The following is a 16,484-nucleotide window of genomic DNA, read 5'->3' on the forward strand; positions in this document are numbered from 1 at the left end:
ATCTGGCTTCTGCAACTTTTAACATGAAAAATCCAATGAGGAGAAGAAAAGCAAAGCCAAAGAGTCCATCCCAAAATCCGACAAACAAGCAAAATGAACAAAAAGCATTGAATTCAATTCTTTCTGATTTTAGAAACTGCATTAAAGAAGGGGTGCACCGGTCCTGGAGATACTGCAATACCAGGTCAATGCGTGGAGTGGACAGAGCAAGCTCTTTTTCCATCTCCCTGTTCTAAAAATCCATTTAATATATGGTCCCCAGATAGGGGACGTATCAGATATTAAACTGATAAGAACAGATACTACACTTGATCTTAGCCAAAAGGCCGAGAAGCGATAACCAGAATTGGTTTCCGACTACGGTGCCACCCAAGGATTCTGAAAAGTCCATTTGTGGAGATGGCCACCTGGACTCCCGTTAAGAAGACATGCTGTCAACCTCTAGATCCCTCACATGCCTGCACTTTTCGGCTTGCTGCTGCTGCAATCCACGCGTTTTAGATCTGCATAACTCCACCTCTTTTAGCACAGTACCCTCAACCCCCGGCTGTTCCCACCCGCCTCAACACCGTTGGAAGGGAGGAGAACCAATTAAGGCGGGGGGGGGGGGGTGGAACGAGCAGCTGTCTACCCTTAGCAGGAGGGTTGCTGATTAATTACCTCTCCTGCTGCTGCTGCTGCTGGCTGTCCAGCAGCAGACTGAAGGTGGCTGCTGCTGTGCGCAGGTATATAAAGGCTCAGAGCCTATTATGACACACGCAGCCAGCGTTCCATTGCCACATTCCGTCTACTGCAGGCGGGATACCTGGATGGCTGAATGTCACTGAGAAGCTCACAGAGACCGCCATAAGCAACAGTTTAAAAGAATGCCACAGACTAATCAACCAAACTTTTTGGGTTGGTTTCTCTTTTATAGTCTGCAGGCATTAAATGAAAGAAGTCAGTGTTCCAGCAGAGGGAGACAACGTTTCAGAAAAGGCATTGTAGCAAACCAAAAAAGAAATTTTAAGCGCAGCAGAGTAACCAGCTCACATACCTGTTAGCTCAGGTGAGTTTAAAAGGCTGCTGTTGATAACAAGGGCATTTGCTAAATAGATGGTGTGTGTGCAACAATATACTGAAAGGTCAATTATATTGTGCAGCTTATCTCACCACCTGTAGTTATTTAGGTGAAAGCTCCAAAATGCTTGCCTAATATGTCTGTTTATCCAAAAGGAAGTATAGAGGGAGAGCTAGATAGATAGCATTGCATTACATTACATTACATGGCAATGCAATGCACAGTTGCTGAAGTTGAACCAAAATGAGCTTGTCATCTGGCTTCTGCAACTTTTAACATGAAAAATCCAATGAGGAGAAGAAAAGCAAAGCCAAAGAGTCCATCCCAAAATCCGACAAACAAGCAAAATGAACAAAAAGCATTGAATTCAATTCTTTCTGATTTTAGAAACTGCATTAAAGAAGGGGTGCACCGGTCCTGGAGATACTGCAATACCAGGTCAATGCGTGGAGTGGACAGAGCAAGCTCTTTTTCCATCTCCCTGTTCTAAAAATCCATTTAATATATGGTCCCCAGATAGGGGACGTATCAGATATTAAACTGATAAGAACAGATACTACACTTGATCTTAGCCAAAAGGCCGAGAAGCGATAACCAGAATTGGTTTCCGACTACGGTGCCACCCAAGGATTCTGAAAAGTCCATTTGTGGAGATGGCCACCTGGACTCCCGTTAAGAAGACATGCTGTCAACCTCTAGATCCCTCACATGCCTGCACTTTTCGGCTTGCTGCTGCTGCAATCCACGCGTTTTAGATCTGCATAACTCCACCTCTTTTAGCACAGTACCCTCAACCCCCGGCTGTTCCCACCCGCCTCAACACCGTTGGAAGGGAGGAGAACCAATTAAGGCGGGGGGGGGGTGGAACGAGCAGCTGTCTACCCTTAGCAGGAGGGTTGCTGATTAATTACCTCTCCTGCTGCTGCTGCTGCTGGCTGTCCAGCAGCAGACTGAAGGTGGCTGCTGCTGTGCGCAGGTATATAAAGGCTCAGAGCCTATTATGACACGCGCAGCCAGCGTTCCATTGCCACATTCCGTCTACTGCAGGCGGGATACCTGGATGGCTGAATGTCACTGAGAAGCTCACAGAGACCGCCATAAGCAACAGTTTAAAAGAATGCCACAGACTAATCAACCAAACTTTTTGGGTTGGTTTCTCTTTTATAGTCTGCAGGCATTAAATGAAAGAAGTCAGTGTTCCAGCAGAGGGAGACAACGTTTCAGAAAAGGCATTGTAGCAAACCAAAAAAGAAATTTTAAGCGCAGCAGAGTAACCAGCTCACATACCTGTTAGCTCAGGTGAGTTTAAAAGGCTGCTGTTGATAACAAGGGCATTTGCTAAATAGATGGTGTGTGTGCAACAATATACTGAAAGGTCAATTATATTGTGCAGCTTATCTCACCACCTGTAGTTATTTAGGTGAAAGCTCCAAAATGCTTGCCTAATATGTCTGTTTATCCAAAAGGAAGTATAGAGGGAGAGCTAGATAGATAGCATTGCATTACATTACATTACATGGCAATGCAATGCACAGTTGCTGAAGTTGAACCAAAATGAGCTTGTCATCTGGCTTCTGCAACTTTTAACATGAAAAATCCAATGAGGAGAAGAAAAGCAAAGCCAAAGAGTCCATCCCAAAATCCGACAAACAAGCAAAATGAACAAAAAGCATTGAATTCAATTCTTTCTGATTTTAGAAACTGCATTAAAGAAGGGGTGCACCGGTCCTGGAGATACTGCAATACCAGGTCAATGCGTGGAGTGGACAGAGCAAGCTCTTTTTCCATCTCCCTGTTCTAAAAATCCATTTAATATATGGTCCCCAGATAGGGGACGTATCAGATATTAAACTGATAAGAACAGATACTACACTTGATCTTAGCCAAAAGGCCGAGAAGCGATAACCAGAATTGGTTTCCGACTACGGTGCCACCCAAGGATTCTGAAAAGTCCATTTGTGGAGATGGCCACCTGGACTCCCGTTAAGAAGACATGCTGTCAACCTCTAGATCCCTCACATGCCTGCACTTTTCGGCTTGCTGCTGCTGCAATCCACGCGTTTTAGATCTGCATAACTCCACCTCTTTTAGCACAGTACCCTCAACCCCCGGCTGTTCCCACCCGCCTCAACACCGTTGGAAGGGAGGAGAACCAATTAAGGCGGGGGGGGGGGTGGAACGAGCAGCTGTCTACCCTTAGCAGGAGGGTTGCTGATTAATTACCTCTCCTGCTGCTGCTGCTGCTGGCTGTCCAGCAGCAGACTGAAGGTGGCTGCTGCTGTGCGCAGGTATATAAAGGCTCAGAGCCTATTATGACACGCGCAGCCAGCGTTCCATTGCCACATTCCGTCTACTGCAGGCGGGATACCTGGATGGCTGAATGTCACTGAGAAGCTCACAGAGACCGCCATAAGCAACAGTTTAAAAGAATGCCACAGACTAATCAACCAAACTTTTTGGGTTGGTTTCTCTTTTATAGTCTGCAGGCATTAAATGAAAGAAGTCAGTGTTCCAGCAGAGGGAGACAACGTTTCAGAAAAGGCATTGTAGCAAACCAAAAAAGAAATTTTAAGCGCAGCAGAGTAACCAGCTCACATACCTGTTAGCTCAGGTGAGTTTAAAAGGCTGCTGTTGATAACAAGGGCATTTGCTAAATAGATGGTGTGTGTGCAACAATATACTGAAAGGTCAATTATATTGTGCAGCTTATCTCACCACCTGTAGTTATTTAGGTGAAAGCTCCAAAATGCTTGCCAAATATGTCTGTTTATCCAAAAGGAAGTATAGAGGGAGAGCTAGATAGATAGCATTGCATTACATTACATTACATGGCAATGCAATGCACAGTTGCTGAAGTTGAACCAAAATGAGCTTGTCATCTGGCTTCTGCAACTTTTAACATGAAAAATCCAATGAGGAGAAGAAAAGCAAAGCCAAAGAGTCCATCCCAAAATCCGACAAACAAGCAAAATGAACAAAAAGCATTGAATTCAATTCTTTCTGATTTTAGAAACTGCATTAAAGAAGGGGTGCACCGGTCCTGGAGATACTGCAATACCAGGTCAATGCGTGGAGTGGACAGAGCAAGCTCTTTTTCCATCTCCCTGTTCTAAAAATCCATTTAATATATGGTCCCCAGATAGGGGACGTATCAGATATTAAACTGATAAGAACAGATACTACACTTGATCTTAGCCAAAAGGCCGAGAAGCGATAACCAGAATTGGTTTCCGACTACGGTGCCACCCAAGGATTCTGAAAAGTCCATTTGTGGAGATGGCCACCTGGACTCCCGTTAAGAAGACATGCTGTCAACCTCTAGATCCCTCACATGCCTGCACTTTTCGGCTTGCTGCTGCTGCAATCCACGCGTTTTAGATCTGCATAACTCCACCTCTTTTAGCACAGTACCCTCAACCCCCGGCTGTTCCCACCCGCCTCAACACCGTTGGAAGGGAGGAGAACCAATTAAGGCGGGGGGGGGGGTGGAACGAGCAGCTGTCTACCCTTAGCAGGAGGGTTGCTGATTAATTACCTCTCCTGCTGCTGCTGCTGCTGGCTGTCCAGCAGCAGACTGAAGGTGGCTGCTGCTGTGCGCAGGTATATAAAGGCTCAGAGCCTATTATGACACGCGCAGCCAGCGTTCCATTGCCACATTCCGTCTACTGCAGGCGGGATACCTGGATGGCTGAATGTCACTGAGAAGCTCACAGAGACCGCCATAAGCAACAGTTTAAAAGAATGCCACAGACTAATCAACCAAACTTTTTGGGTTGGTTTCTCTTTTATAGTCTGCAGGCATTAAATGAAAGAAGTCAGTGTTCCAGCAGAGGGAGACAACGTTTCAGAAAAGGCATTGTAGCAAACCAAAAAAGAAATTTTAAGCGCAGCAGAGTAACCAGCTCACATACCTGTTAGCTCAGGTGAGTTTAAAAGGCTGCTGTTGATAACAAGGGCATTTGCTAAATAGATGGTGTGTGTGCAACAATATACTGAAAGGTCAATTATATTGTGCAGCTTATCTCACCACCTGTAGTTATTTAGGTGAAAGCTCCAAAATGCTTGCCTAATATGTCTGTTTATCCAAAAGGAAGTATAGAGGGAGAGCTAGATAGATAGCATTGCATTACATTACATTACATGGCAATGCAATGCACAGTTGCTGAAGTTGAACCAAAATGAGCTTGTCATCTGGCTTCTGCAACTTTTAACATGAAAAATCCAATGAGGAGAAGAAAAGCAAAGCCAAAGAGTCCATCCCAAAATCCGACAAACAAGCAAAATGAACAAAAAGCATTGAATTCAATTCTTTCTGATTTTAGAAACTGCATTAAAGAAGGGGTGCACCGGTCCTGGAGATACTGCAATACCAGGTCAATGCGTGGAGTGGACAGAGCAAGCTCTTTTTCCATCTCCCTGTTCTAAAAATCCATTTAATATATGGTCCCCAGATAGGGGACGTATCAGATATTAAACTGATAAGAACAGATACTACACTTGATCTTAGCCAAAAGGCCGAGAAGCGATAACCAGAATTGGTTTCCGACTACGGTGCCACCCAAGGATTCTGAAAAGTCCATTTGTGGAGATGGCCACCTGGACTCCCGTTAAGAAGACATGCTGTCAACCTCTAGATCCCTCACATGCCTGCACTTTTCGGCTTGCTGCTGCTGCAATCCACGCGTTTTAGATCTGCATAACTCCACCTCTTTTAGCACAGTACCCTCAACCCCCGGCTGTTCCCACCCGCCTCAACACCGTTGGAAGGGAGGAGAACCAATTAAGGCGGGGGGGGGGTGGAACGAGCAGCTGTCTACCCTTAGCAGGAGGGTTGCTGATTAATTACCTCTCCTGCTGCTGCTGCTGCTGGCTGTCCAGCAGCAGACTGAAGGTGGCTGCTGCTGTGCGCAGGTATATAAAGGCTCAGAGCCTATTATGACACGCGCAGCCAGCGTTCCATTGCCACATTCCGTCTACTGCAGGCGGGATACCTGGATGGCTGAATGTCACTGAGAAGCTCACAGAGACCGCCATAAGCAACAGTTTAAAAGAATGCCACAGACTAATCAACCAAACTTTTTGGGTTGGTTTCTCTTTTATAGTCTGCAGGCATTAAATGAAAGAAGTCAGTGTTCCAGCAGAGGGAGACAACGTTTCAGAAAAGGCATTGTAGCAAACCAAAAAAGAAATTTTAAGCGCAGCAGAGTAACCAGCTCACATACCTGTTAGCTCAGGTGAGTTTAAAAGGCTGCTGTTGATAACAAGGGCATTTGCTAAATAGATGGTGTGTGTGCAACAATATACTGAAAGGTCAATTATATTGTGCAGCTTATCTCACCACCTGTAGTTATTTAGGTGAAAGCTCCAAAATGCTTGCCTAATATGTCTGTTTATCCAAAAGGAAGTATAGAGGGAGAGCTAGATAGATAGCATTGCATTACATTACATTACATGGCAATGCAATGCACAGTTGCTGAAGTTGAACCAAAATGAGCTTGTCATCTGGCTTCTGCAACTTTTAACATGAAAAATCCAATGAGGAGAAGAAAAGCAAAGCCAAAGAGTCCATCCCAAAATCCGACAAACAAGCAAAATGAACAAAAAGCATTGAATTCAATTCTTTCTGATTTTAGAAACTGCATTAAAGAAGGGGTGCACCGGTCCTGGAGATACTGCAATACCAGGTCAATGCGTGGAGTGGACAGAGCAAGCTCTTTTTCCATCTCCCTGTTCTAAAAATCCATTTAATATATGGTCCCCAGATAGGGGACGTATCAGATATTAAACTGATAAGAACAGATACTACACTTGATCTTAGCCAAAAGGCCGAGAAGCGATAACCAGAATTGGTTTCCGACTACGGTGCCACCCAAGGATTCTGAAAAGTCCATTTGTGGAGATGGCCACCTGGACTCCCGTTAAGAAGACATGCTGTCAACCTCTAGATCCCTCACATGCCTGCACTTTTCGGCTTGCTGCTGCTGCAATCCACGCGTTTTAGATCTGCATAACTCCACCTCTTTTAGCACAGTACCCTCAACCCCCGGCTGTTCCCACCCGCCTCAACACCGTTGGAAGGGAGGAGAACCAATTAAGGCGGGGGGGGGGTGGAACGAGCAGCTGTCTACCCTTAGCAGGAGGGTTGCTGATTAATTACCTCTCCTGCTGCTGCTGCTGCTGGCTGTCCAGCAGCAGACTGAAGGTGGCTGCTGCTGTGCGCAGGTATATAAAGGCTCAGAGCCTATTATGACACGCGCAGCCAGCGTTCCATTGCCACATTCCGTCTACTGCAGGCGGGATACCTGGATGGCTGAATGTCACTGAGAAGCTCACAGAGACCGCCATAAGCAACAGTTTAAAAGAATGCCACAGACTAATCAACCAAACTTTTTGGGTTGGTTTCTCTTTTATAGTCTGCAGGCATTAAATGAAAGAAGTCAGTGTTCCAGCAGAGGGAGACAAGGTTTCAGAAAAGGCATTGTAGCAAACCAAAAAAGAAATTTTAAGCGCAGCAGAGTAACCAGCTCACATACCTGTTAGCTCAGGTGAGTTTAAAAGGCTGCTGTTGATAACAAGGGCATTTGCTAAATAGATGGTGTGTGTGCAACAATATACTGAAAGGTCAATTATATTGTGCAGCTTATCTCACCACCTGTAGTTATTTAGGTGAAAGCTCCAAAATGCTTGCCTAATATGTCTGTTTATCCAAAAGGAAGTATAGAGGGAGAGCTAGATTGATAGCATTGCATTACATTACATTACATGGCAATGCAATGCACAGTTGCTGAAGTTGAACCAAAATGAGCTTGTCATCTGGCTTCTGCAACTTTTAACATGAAAAATCCAATGAGGAGAAGAAAAGCAAAGCCAAAGAGTCCATCCCAAAATCCGACAAACAAGCAAAATGAACAAAAAGCATTGAATTCAATTCTTTCTGATTTTAGAAACTGCATTAAAGAAGGGGTGCACCGGTCCTGGAGATACTGCAATACCAGGTCAATGCGTGGAGTGGACAGAGCAAGCTCTTTTTCCATCTCCCTGTTCTAAAAATCCATTTAATATATGGTCCCCAGATAGGGGACGTATCAGATATTAAACTGATAAGAACAGATACTACACTTGATCTTAGCCAAAAGGCCGAGAAGCGATAACCAGAATTGGCTTCCGACTACGGTGCCACCCAAGGATTCTGAAAAGTCCATTTGTGGAGATGGCCACCTGGACTCCCGTTAAGAAGACATGCTGTCAACCTCTAGATCCCTCACATGCCTGCACTTTTCGGCTTGCTGCTGCTGCAATCCACGCGTTTTAGATCTGCATAACTCCACCTCTTTTAGCACAGTACCCTCAACCCCCGGCTGTTCCCACCCGCCTCAACACCGTTGGAAGGGAGGAGAACCAATTAAGGCGGGGGGGGGGGGTGGAACGAGCAGCTGTCTACCCTTAGCAGGAGGGTTGCTGATTAATTACCTCTCCTGCTGCTGCTGCTGCTGCTGGCTGTCCAGCAGCAGACTGAAGGTGGCTGCTGCTGTGCGCAGGTATATAAAGGCTCAGAGCCTATTATGACACGCGCAGCCAGCGTTCCATTGCCACATTCCGTCTACTGCAGGCGGGATACCTGGATGGCTGAATGTCACTGAGAAGCTCACAGAGACCGCCATAAGCAACAGTTTAAAAGAATGCCACAGACTAATCAACCAAACTTTTTGGGTTGGTTTCTCTTTTATAGTCTGCAGGCATTAAATGAAAGAAGTCAGTGTTCCAGCAGAGGGAGACAACGTTTCAGAAAAGGCATTGTAGCAAACCAAAAAAGAAATTTTAAGCGCAGCAGAGTAACCAGCTCACATACCTGTTAGCTCAGGTGAGTTTAAAAGGCTGCTGTTGATAACAAGGGCATTTGCTAAATAGATGGTGTGTGTGCAACAATATACTGAAAGGTCAATTATATTGTGCAGCTTATCTCACCACCTGTAGTTATTTAGGTGAAAGCTCCAAAATGCTTGCCTAATATGTCTGTTTATCCAAAAGGAAGTATAGAGGGAGAGCTAGATAGATAGCATTGCATTACATTACATTACATGGCAATGCAATGCACAGTTGCTGAAGTTGAACCAAAATGAGCTTGTCATCTGGCTTCTGCAACTTTTAACATGAAAAATCCAATGAGGAGAAGAAAAGCAAAGCCAAAGAGTCCATCCCAAAATCCGACAAACAAGCAAAATGAACAAAAAGCATTGAATTCAATTCTTTCTGATTTTAGAAACTGCATTAAAGAAGGGGTGCACCGGTCCTGGAGATACTGCAATACCAGGTCAATGCGTGGAGTGGACAGAGCAAGCTCTTTTTCCATCTCCCTGTTCTAAAAATCCATTTAATATATGGTCCCCAGATAGGGGACGTATCAGATATTAAACTGATAAGAACAGATACTACACTTGATCTTAGCCAAAAGGCCGAGAAGCGATAACCAGAATTGGTTTCCGACTACGGTGCCACCCAAGGATTCTGAAAAGTCCATTTGTGGAGATGGCCACCTGGACTCCCGTTAAGAAGACATGCTGTCAACCTCTAGATCCCTCACATGCCTGCACTTTTCGGCTTGCTGCTGCTGCAATCCACGCGTTTTAGATCTGCATAACTCCACCTCTTTTAGCACAGTACCCTCAACCCCCGGCTGTTCCCACCCGCCTCAACACCGTTGGAAGGGAGGAGAACCAATTAAGGCGGGGGGGGGGTGGAACGAGCAGCTGTCTACCCTTAGCAGGAGGGTTGCTGATTAATTACCTCTCCTGCTGCTGCTGCTGCTGGCTGTCCAGCAGCAGACTGAAGGTGGCTGCTGCTGTGCGCAGGTATATAAAGGCTCAGAGCCTATTATGACACGCGCAGCCAGCGTTCCATTGCCACATTCCGTCTACTGCAGGCGGGATACCTGGATGGCTGAATGTCACTGAGAAGCTCACAGAGACCGCCATAAGCAACAGTTTAAAAGAATGCCACAGACTAATCAACCAAACTTTTTGGGTTGGTTTCTCTTTTATAGTCTGCAGGCATTAAATGAAAGAAGTCAGTGTTCCAGCAGAGGGAGACAACGTTTCAGAAAAGGCATTGTAGCAAACCAAAAAAGAAATTTTAAGCGCAGCAGAGTAACCAGCTCACATACCTGTTAGCTCAGGTGAGTTTAAAAGGCTGCTGTTGATAACAAGGGCATTTGCTAAATAGATGGTGTGTGTGCAACAATATACTGAAAGGTCAATTATATTGTGCAGCTTATCTCACCACCTGTAGTTATTTAGGTGAAAGCTCCAAAATGCTTGCCTAATATGTCTGTTTATCCAAAAGGAAGTATAGAGGGAGAGCTAGATTGATAGCATTGCATTACATTACATTACATGGCAATGCAATGCACAGTTGCTGAAGTTGAACCAAAATGAGCTTGTCATCTGGCTTCTGCAACTTTTAACATGAAAAATCCAATGAGGAGAAGAAAAGCAAAGCCAAAGAGTCCATCCCAAAATCCGACAAACAAGCAAAATGAACAAAAAGCATTGAATTCAATTCTTTCTGATTTTAGAAACTGCATTAAAGAAGGGGTGCACCGGTCCTGGAGATACTGCAATACCAGGTCAATGCGTGGAGTGGACAGAGCAAGCTCTTTTTCCATCTCCCTGTTCTAAAAATCCATTTAATATATGGTCCCCAGATAGGGGACGTATCAGATATTAAACTGATAAGAACAGATACTACACTTGATCTTAGCCAAAAGGCCGAGAAGCGATAACCAGAATTGGCTTCCGACTACGGTGCCACCCAAGGATTCTGAAAAGTCCATTTGTGGAGATGGCCACCTGGACTCCCGTTAAGAAGACATGCTGTCAACCTCTAGATCCCTCACATGCCTGCACTTTTCGGCTTGCTGCTGCTGCAATCCACGCGTTTTAGATCTGCATAACTCCACCTCTTTTAGCACAGTACCCTCAACCCCCGGTTGTTCCCACCCGCCTCAACACCGTTGGAAGGGAGGAGAACCAATTAAGGCGGGGGGGGGTGGAACGAGCAGCTGTCTACCCTTAGCAGGAGGGTTGCTGATTAATTACCTCTCCTGCTGCTGCTGCTGCTGGCTGTCCAGCAGCAGACTGAAGGTGGCTGCTGCTGTGCGCAGGTATATAAAGGCTCAGAGCCTATTATGACACGCGCAGCCAGCGTTCCATTGCCACATTCCGTCTACTGCAGGCGGGATACCTGGATGGCTGAATGTCACTGAGAAGCTCACAGAGACCGCCATAAGCAACAGTTTAAAAGAATGCCACAGACTAATCAACCAAACTTTTTGGGTTGGTTTCTCTTTTATAGTCTGTAGGCATTAAATGAAAGAAGTCAGTGTTCCAGCAGAGGGAGACAACGTTTCAGAAAAGGCATTGTAGCAAACCAAAAAAGAAATTTTAAGCGCAGCAGAGTAACCAGCTCACATACCTGTTAGCTCAGGTGAGTTTAAAAGGCTGCTGTTGATAACAAGGGCATTTGCTAAATAGGTGGTGTGTGTGCAACAATATACTGAAAGGTCAATTATATTGTGCAGCTTATCTCACCACCTGTAGTTATTTAGGTGAAAGCTCCAAAATGCTTGCCTAATATGTCTGTTTATCCAAAAGGAAGTATAGAGGGAGAGCTAGATAGATAGCATTGCATTACATTACATTACATGGCAATGCAATGCACAGTTGCTGAAGTTGAACCAAAATGAGCTTGTCATCTGGCTTCTGCAACTTTTAACATGAAAAATCCAATGAGGAGAAGAAAAGCAAAGCCAAAGAGTCCATCCCAAAATCCGACAAACAAGCAAAATGAACAAAAAGCATTGAATTCAATTCTTTCTGATTTTAGAAACTGCATTAAAGAAGGGGTGCACCGGTCCTGGAGATACTGCAATACCAGGTCAATGCGTGGAGTGGACAGAGCAAGCTCTTTTTCCATCTCCCTGTTCTAAAAATCCATTTAATATATGGTCCCCAGATAGGGGACGTATCAGATATTAAACTGATAAGAACAGATACTACACTTGATCTTAGCCAAAAGGCCGAGAAGCGATAACCAGAATTGGTTTCCGACTACGGTGCCACCCAAGGATTCTGAAAAGTCCATTTGTGGAGATGGCCACCTGGACTCCCGTTAAGAAGACATGCTGTCAACCTCTAGATCCCTCACATGCCTGCACTTTTCGGCTTGCTGCTGCTGCAATCCACGCGTTTTAGATCTGCATAACTCCACCTCTTTTAGCACAGTACCCTCAACCCCCGGCTGTTCCCACCCGCCTCAACACCGTTGGAAGGGAGGAGAACCAATTAAGGCGGGGGGGGGGGTGGAACGAGCAGCTGTCTACCCTTAGCAGGAGGGTTGCTGATTAATTACCTCTCCTGCTGCTGCTGCTGCTGGCTGTCCAGCAGCAGACTGAAGGTGGCTGCTGCTGTGCGCAGGTATATAAAGGCTCAGAGCCTATTATGACACGCGCAGCCAGCGTTCCATTGCCACATTCCGTCTACTGCAGGCGGGATACCTGGATGGCTGAATGTCACTGAGAAGCTCACAGAGACCGCCATAAGCAACAGTTTAAAAGAATGCCACAGACTAATCAACCAAACTTTTTGGGTTGGTTTCTCTTTTATAGTCTGCAGGCATTAAATGAAAGAAGTCAGTGTTCCAGCAGAGGGAGACAACGTTTCAGAAAAGGCATTGTAGCAAACCAAAAAAGAAATTTTAAGCGCAGCAGAGTAACCAGCTCACATACCTGTTAGCTCAGGTGAGTTTAAAAGGCTGCTGTTGATAACAAGGGCATTTGCTAAATAGATGGTGTGTGTGCAACAATATACTGAAAGGTCAATTATATTGTGCAGCTTATCTCACCACCTGTAGTTATTTAGGTGAAAGCTCCAAAATGCTTGCCTAATATGTCTGTTTATCCAAAAGGAAGTATAGAGGGAGAGCTAGATAGATAGCATTGCATTACATTACATTACATGGCAATGCAATGCACAGTTGCTGAAGTTGAACCAAAATGAGCTTGTCATCTGGCTTCTGCAACTTTTAACATGAAAAATCCAATGAGGAGAAGAAAAGCAAAGCCAAAGAGTCCATCCCAAAATCCGACAAACAAGCAAAATGAACAAAAAGCATTGAATTCAATTCTTTCTGATTTTAGAAACTGCATTAAAGAAGGGGTGCACCGGTCCTGGAGATACTGCAATACCAGGTCAATGCGTGGAGTGGACAGAGCAAGCTCTTTTTCCATCTCCCTGTTCTAAAAATCCATTTAATATATGGTCCCCAGATAGGGGACGTATCAGATATTAAACTGATAAGAACAGATACTACACTTGATCTTAGCCAAAAGGCCGAGAAGCGATAACCAGAATTGGTTTCCGACTACGGTGCCACCCAAGGATTCTGAAAAGTCCATTTGTGGAGATGGCCACCTGGACTCCCGTTAAGAAGACATGCTGTCAACCTCTAGATCCCTCACATGCCTGCACTTTTCGGCTTGCTGCTGCTGCAATCCACGCGTTTTAGATCTGCATAACTCCACCTCTTTTAGCACAGTACCCTCAACCCCCGGCTGTTCCCACCCGCCTCAACACCGTTGGAAGGGAGGAGAACCAATTAAGGCGGGGGGGGGGGTGGAACGAGCAGCTGTCTACCCTTAGCAGGAGGGTTGCTGATTAATTACCTCTCCTGCTGCTGCTGCTGCTGGCTGTCCAGCAGCAGACTGAAGGTGGCTGCTGCTGTGCGCAGGTATATAAAGGCTCAGAGCCTATTATGACACGCGCAGCCAGCGTTCCATTGCCACATTCCGTCTACTGCAGGCGGGATACCTGGATGGCTGAATGTCACTGAGAAGCTCACAGAGACCGCCATAAGCAACAGTTTAAAAGAATGCCACAGACTAATCAACCAAACTTTTTGGGTTGGTTTCTCTTTTATAGTCTGCAGGCATTAAATGAAAGAAGTCAGTGTTCCAGCAGAGGGAGACAACGTTTCAGAAAAGGCATTGTAGCAAACCAAAAAAGAAATTTTAAGCGCAGCAGAGTAACCAGCTCACATACCTGTTAGCTCAGGTGAGTTTAAAAGGCTGCTGTTGATAACAAGGGCATTTGCTAAATAGATGGTGTGTGTGCAACAATATACTGAAAGGTCAATTATATTGTGCAGCTTATCTCACCACCTGTAGTTATTTAGGTGAAAGCTCCAAAATGCTTGCCTAATATGTCTGTTTATCCAAAAGGAAGTATAGAGGGAGAGCTAGATAGATAGCATTGCATTACATTACATTACATGGCAATGCAATGCACAGTTGCTGAAGTTGAACCAAAATGAGCTTGTCATCTGGCTTCTGCAACTTTTAACATGAAAAATCCAATGAGGAGAAGAAAAGCAAAGCCAAAGAGTCCATCCCAAAATCCGACAAACAAGCAAAATGAACAAAAAGCATTGAATTCAATTCTTTCTGATTTTAGAAACTGCATTAAAGAAGGGGTGCACCGGTCCTGGAGATACTGCAATACCAGGTCAATGCGTGGAGTGGACAGAGCAAGCTCTTTTTCCATCTCCCTGTTCTAAAAATCCATTTAATATATGGTCCCCAGATAGGGGACGTATCAGATATTAAACTGATAAGAACAGATACTACACTTGATCTTAGCCAAAAGGCCGAGAAGCGATAACCAGAATTGGTTTCCGACTACGGTGCCACCCAAGGATTCTGAAAAGTCCATTTGTGGAGATGGCCACCTGGACTCCCGTTAAGAAGACATGCTGTCAACCTCTAGATCCCTCACATGCCTGCACTTTTCGGCTTGCTGCTGCTGCAATCCACGCGTTTTAGATCTGCATAACTCCACCTCTTTTAGCACAGTACCCTCAACCCCCGGCTGTTCCCACCCGCCTCAACACCGTTGGAAGGGAGGAGAACCAATTAAGGCGGGGGGGGGGTGGAACGAGCAGCTGTCTACCCTTAGCAGGAGGGTTGCTGATTAATTACCTCTCCTGCTGCTGCTGCTGCTGGCTGTCCAGCAGCAGACTGAAGGTGGCTGCTGCTGTGCGCAGGTATATAAAGGCTCAGAGCCTATTATGACACGCGCAGCCAGCGTTCCATTGCCACATTCCGTCTACTGCAGGCGGGATACCTGGATGGCTGAATGTCACTGAGAAGCTCACAGAGACCGCCATAAGCAACAGTTTAAAAGAATGCCACAGACTAATCAACCAAACTTTTTGGGTTGGTTTCTCTTTTATAGTCTGCAGGCATTAAATGAAAGAAGTCAGTGTTCCAGCAGAGGGAGACAACGTTTCAGAAAAGGCATTGTAGCAAACCAAAAAAGAAATTTTAAGCGCAGCAGAGTAACCAGCTCTCATACCTGTTAGCTCAGGTGAGTTTAAAAGGCTGCTGTTGATAACAAGGGCATTTGCTAAATAAATGGTGTGTGTGCAACAATATACTGAAAGGTCAATTATATTGTGCAGCTTATCTCACCACCTGTAGTTATTTAGGTGAAAGCTCCAAAATGCTTGCCTAATATGTCTGTTTATCCAAAAGGAAGTATAGAGGGAGAGCTAGATAGATAGCATTGCATTACATTACATTACATGGCAATGCAATGCACAGTTTCTGAAGTTGAACCAAAATGAGCTTGTCATCTGGCTTCTGCAACTTTTAACATGAAAAATCCAATGAGGAGAAGAAAAGCAAAGCCAAAGAGTCCATCCCAAAATCCGACAAACAAGCAAAATGAACAAAAAGCATTGAATTCAATTCTTTCTGATTTTAGAAACTGCATTAAAGAAGGGGTGCACCGGTCCTGGAGATACTGCAATACCAGGTCAATGCGTGGAGTGGACAGAGCAAGCTCTTTTTCCATCTCCCTGTTCTAAAAATCCATTTAATATATGGTCCCCAGATAGGGGACGTATCAGATATTAAACTGATAAGAACAGATACTACACTTGATCTTAGCCAAAAGGCCGAGAAGCGATAACCAGAATTGGTTTCCGACTACTGTGCCACCCAAGGATTCTGAAAAGTCCATTTGTGGAGATGGCCACCTGGACTCCCGTTAAGAAGACATGCTGTCAACCTCTAGATCCCTCACATGCCTGCACTTTTCGGCTTGCTGCTGCTGCAATCCACGCGTTTTAGATCTGCATAATTCCACCTCTTTTAGCACAGTACCCTCAACCCCCGGCTGTTCCCACCCGCCTCAACACCGTTGGAAGGGAGGAGAACCAATTAAGGCGGGGGGGGGGGTGGAACGAGCAGCTGTCTACCCTTAGCAGGAGGGTTGCTGATTAATTACCTCTCCTGGTGCTGCTGCTGCTGGCTGTCCAGCAGCAGACTGAAGGTGGCTGCTGCTGTGCGCAGGTATATAAAGGCTCAGAG

General features: G+C 45.3%; 13 non-coding genes across 13 annotated transcripts; all 13 read right to left on the reverse strand.

Moving 5' to 3' along the window:
- Nucleotides 1-147: 147 nt before the first annotated feature.
- LOC141209330 (U2 spliceosomal RNA) lies at nucleotides 148-338 on the reverse strand. The gene has a single exon (XR_012279527.1). It is a non-coding gene; the product is annotated as a U2 spliceosomal RNA (small nuclear RNA).
- A 1,123-nt stretch (nucleotides 339-1,461) lies between these two features.
- LOC141209342 (U2 spliceosomal RNA) lies at nucleotides 1,462-1,652 on the reverse strand. The gene has a single exon (XR_012279539.1). It is a non-coding gene; the product is annotated as a U2 spliceosomal RNA (small nuclear RNA).
- Nucleotides 1,653-2,772: 1,120 nt separating this feature from the next.
- LOC141209353 (U2 spliceosomal RNA) lies at nucleotides 2,773-2,963 on the reverse strand. The gene has a single exon (XR_012279550.1). It is a non-coding gene; the product is annotated as a U2 spliceosomal RNA (small nuclear RNA).
- A 1,121-nt stretch (nucleotides 2,964-4,084) lies between these two features.
- LOC141209364 (U2 spliceosomal RNA) lies at nucleotides 4,085-4,275 on the reverse strand. The gene has a single exon (XR_012279561.1). It is a non-coding gene; the product is annotated as a U2 spliceosomal RNA (small nuclear RNA).
- Nucleotides 4,276-5,396: 1,121 nt separating this feature from the next.
- On the reverse strand, nucleotides 5,397-5,587 carry LOC141209376 (U2 spliceosomal RNA). Its single transcript, XR_012279572.1, has one exon. It is a non-coding gene; the product is annotated as a U2 spliceosomal RNA (small nuclear RNA).
- A 1,120-nt stretch (nucleotides 5,588-6,707) lies between these two features.
- On the reverse strand, nucleotides 6,708-6,898 carry LOC141209388 (U2 spliceosomal RNA). Its single transcript, XR_012279583.1, has one exon. It is a non-coding gene; the product is annotated as a U2 spliceosomal RNA (small nuclear RNA).
- A 1,120-nt stretch (nucleotides 6,899-8,018) lies between these two features.
- Nucleotides 8,019-8,209, reverse strand: LOC141209401 (U2 spliceosomal RNA). The gene has a single exon (XR_012279595.1). It is a non-coding gene; the product is annotated as a U2 spliceosomal RNA (small nuclear RNA).
- A 1,125-nt stretch (nucleotides 8,210-9,334) lies between these two features.
- Nucleotides 9,335-9,525, reverse strand: LOC141209412 (U2 spliceosomal RNA). Its single transcript, XR_012279606.1, has one exon. It is a non-coding gene; the product is annotated as a U2 spliceosomal RNA (small nuclear RNA).
- A 1,120-nt stretch (nucleotides 9,526-10,645) lies between these two features.
- Nucleotides 10,646-10,836, reverse strand: LOC141209423 (U2 spliceosomal RNA). The gene has a single exon (XR_012279617.1). It is a non-coding gene; the product is annotated as a U2 spliceosomal RNA (small nuclear RNA).
- A 1,119-nt stretch (nucleotides 10,837-11,955) lies between these two features.
- On the reverse strand, nucleotides 11,956-12,146 carry LOC141209434 (U2 spliceosomal RNA). Its single transcript, XR_012279628.1, has one exon. It is a non-coding gene; the product is annotated as a U2 spliceosomal RNA (small nuclear RNA).
- Nucleotides 12,147-13,267: 1,121 nt separating this feature from the next.
- Nucleotides 13,268-13,458, reverse strand: LOC141209445 (U2 spliceosomal RNA). The gene has a single exon (XR_012279639.1). It is a non-coding gene; the product is annotated as a U2 spliceosomal RNA (small nuclear RNA).
- Nucleotides 13,459-14,579: 1,121 nt separating this feature from the next.
- On the reverse strand, nucleotides 14,580-14,770 carry LOC141209457 (U2 spliceosomal RNA). Its single transcript, XR_012279651.1, has one exon. It is a non-coding gene; the product is annotated as a U2 spliceosomal RNA (small nuclear RNA).
- A 1,120-nt stretch (nucleotides 14,771-15,890) lies between these two features.
- LOC141209468 (U2 spliceosomal RNA) lies at nucleotides 15,891-16,081 on the reverse strand. Its single transcript, XR_012279662.1, has one exon. It is a non-coding gene; the product is annotated as a U2 spliceosomal RNA (small nuclear RNA).
- Nucleotides 16,082-16,484: the final 403 nt, after the last annotated feature.

The sequence above is a fragment of the Phyllobates terribilis genome, unplaced genomic scaffold (genome assembly GCF_046119375.1).
Source record: "Phyllobates terribilis strain yellow unplaced genomic scaffold, ASM4611937v1 Scaffold_169__1_contigs__length_4117513, whole genome shotgun sequence".
In the NCBI taxonomy this organism is placed as follows: domain Eukaryota; kingdom Metazoa; phylum Chordata; class Amphibia; order Anura; family Dendrobatidae; genus Phyllobates; species Phyllobates terribilis.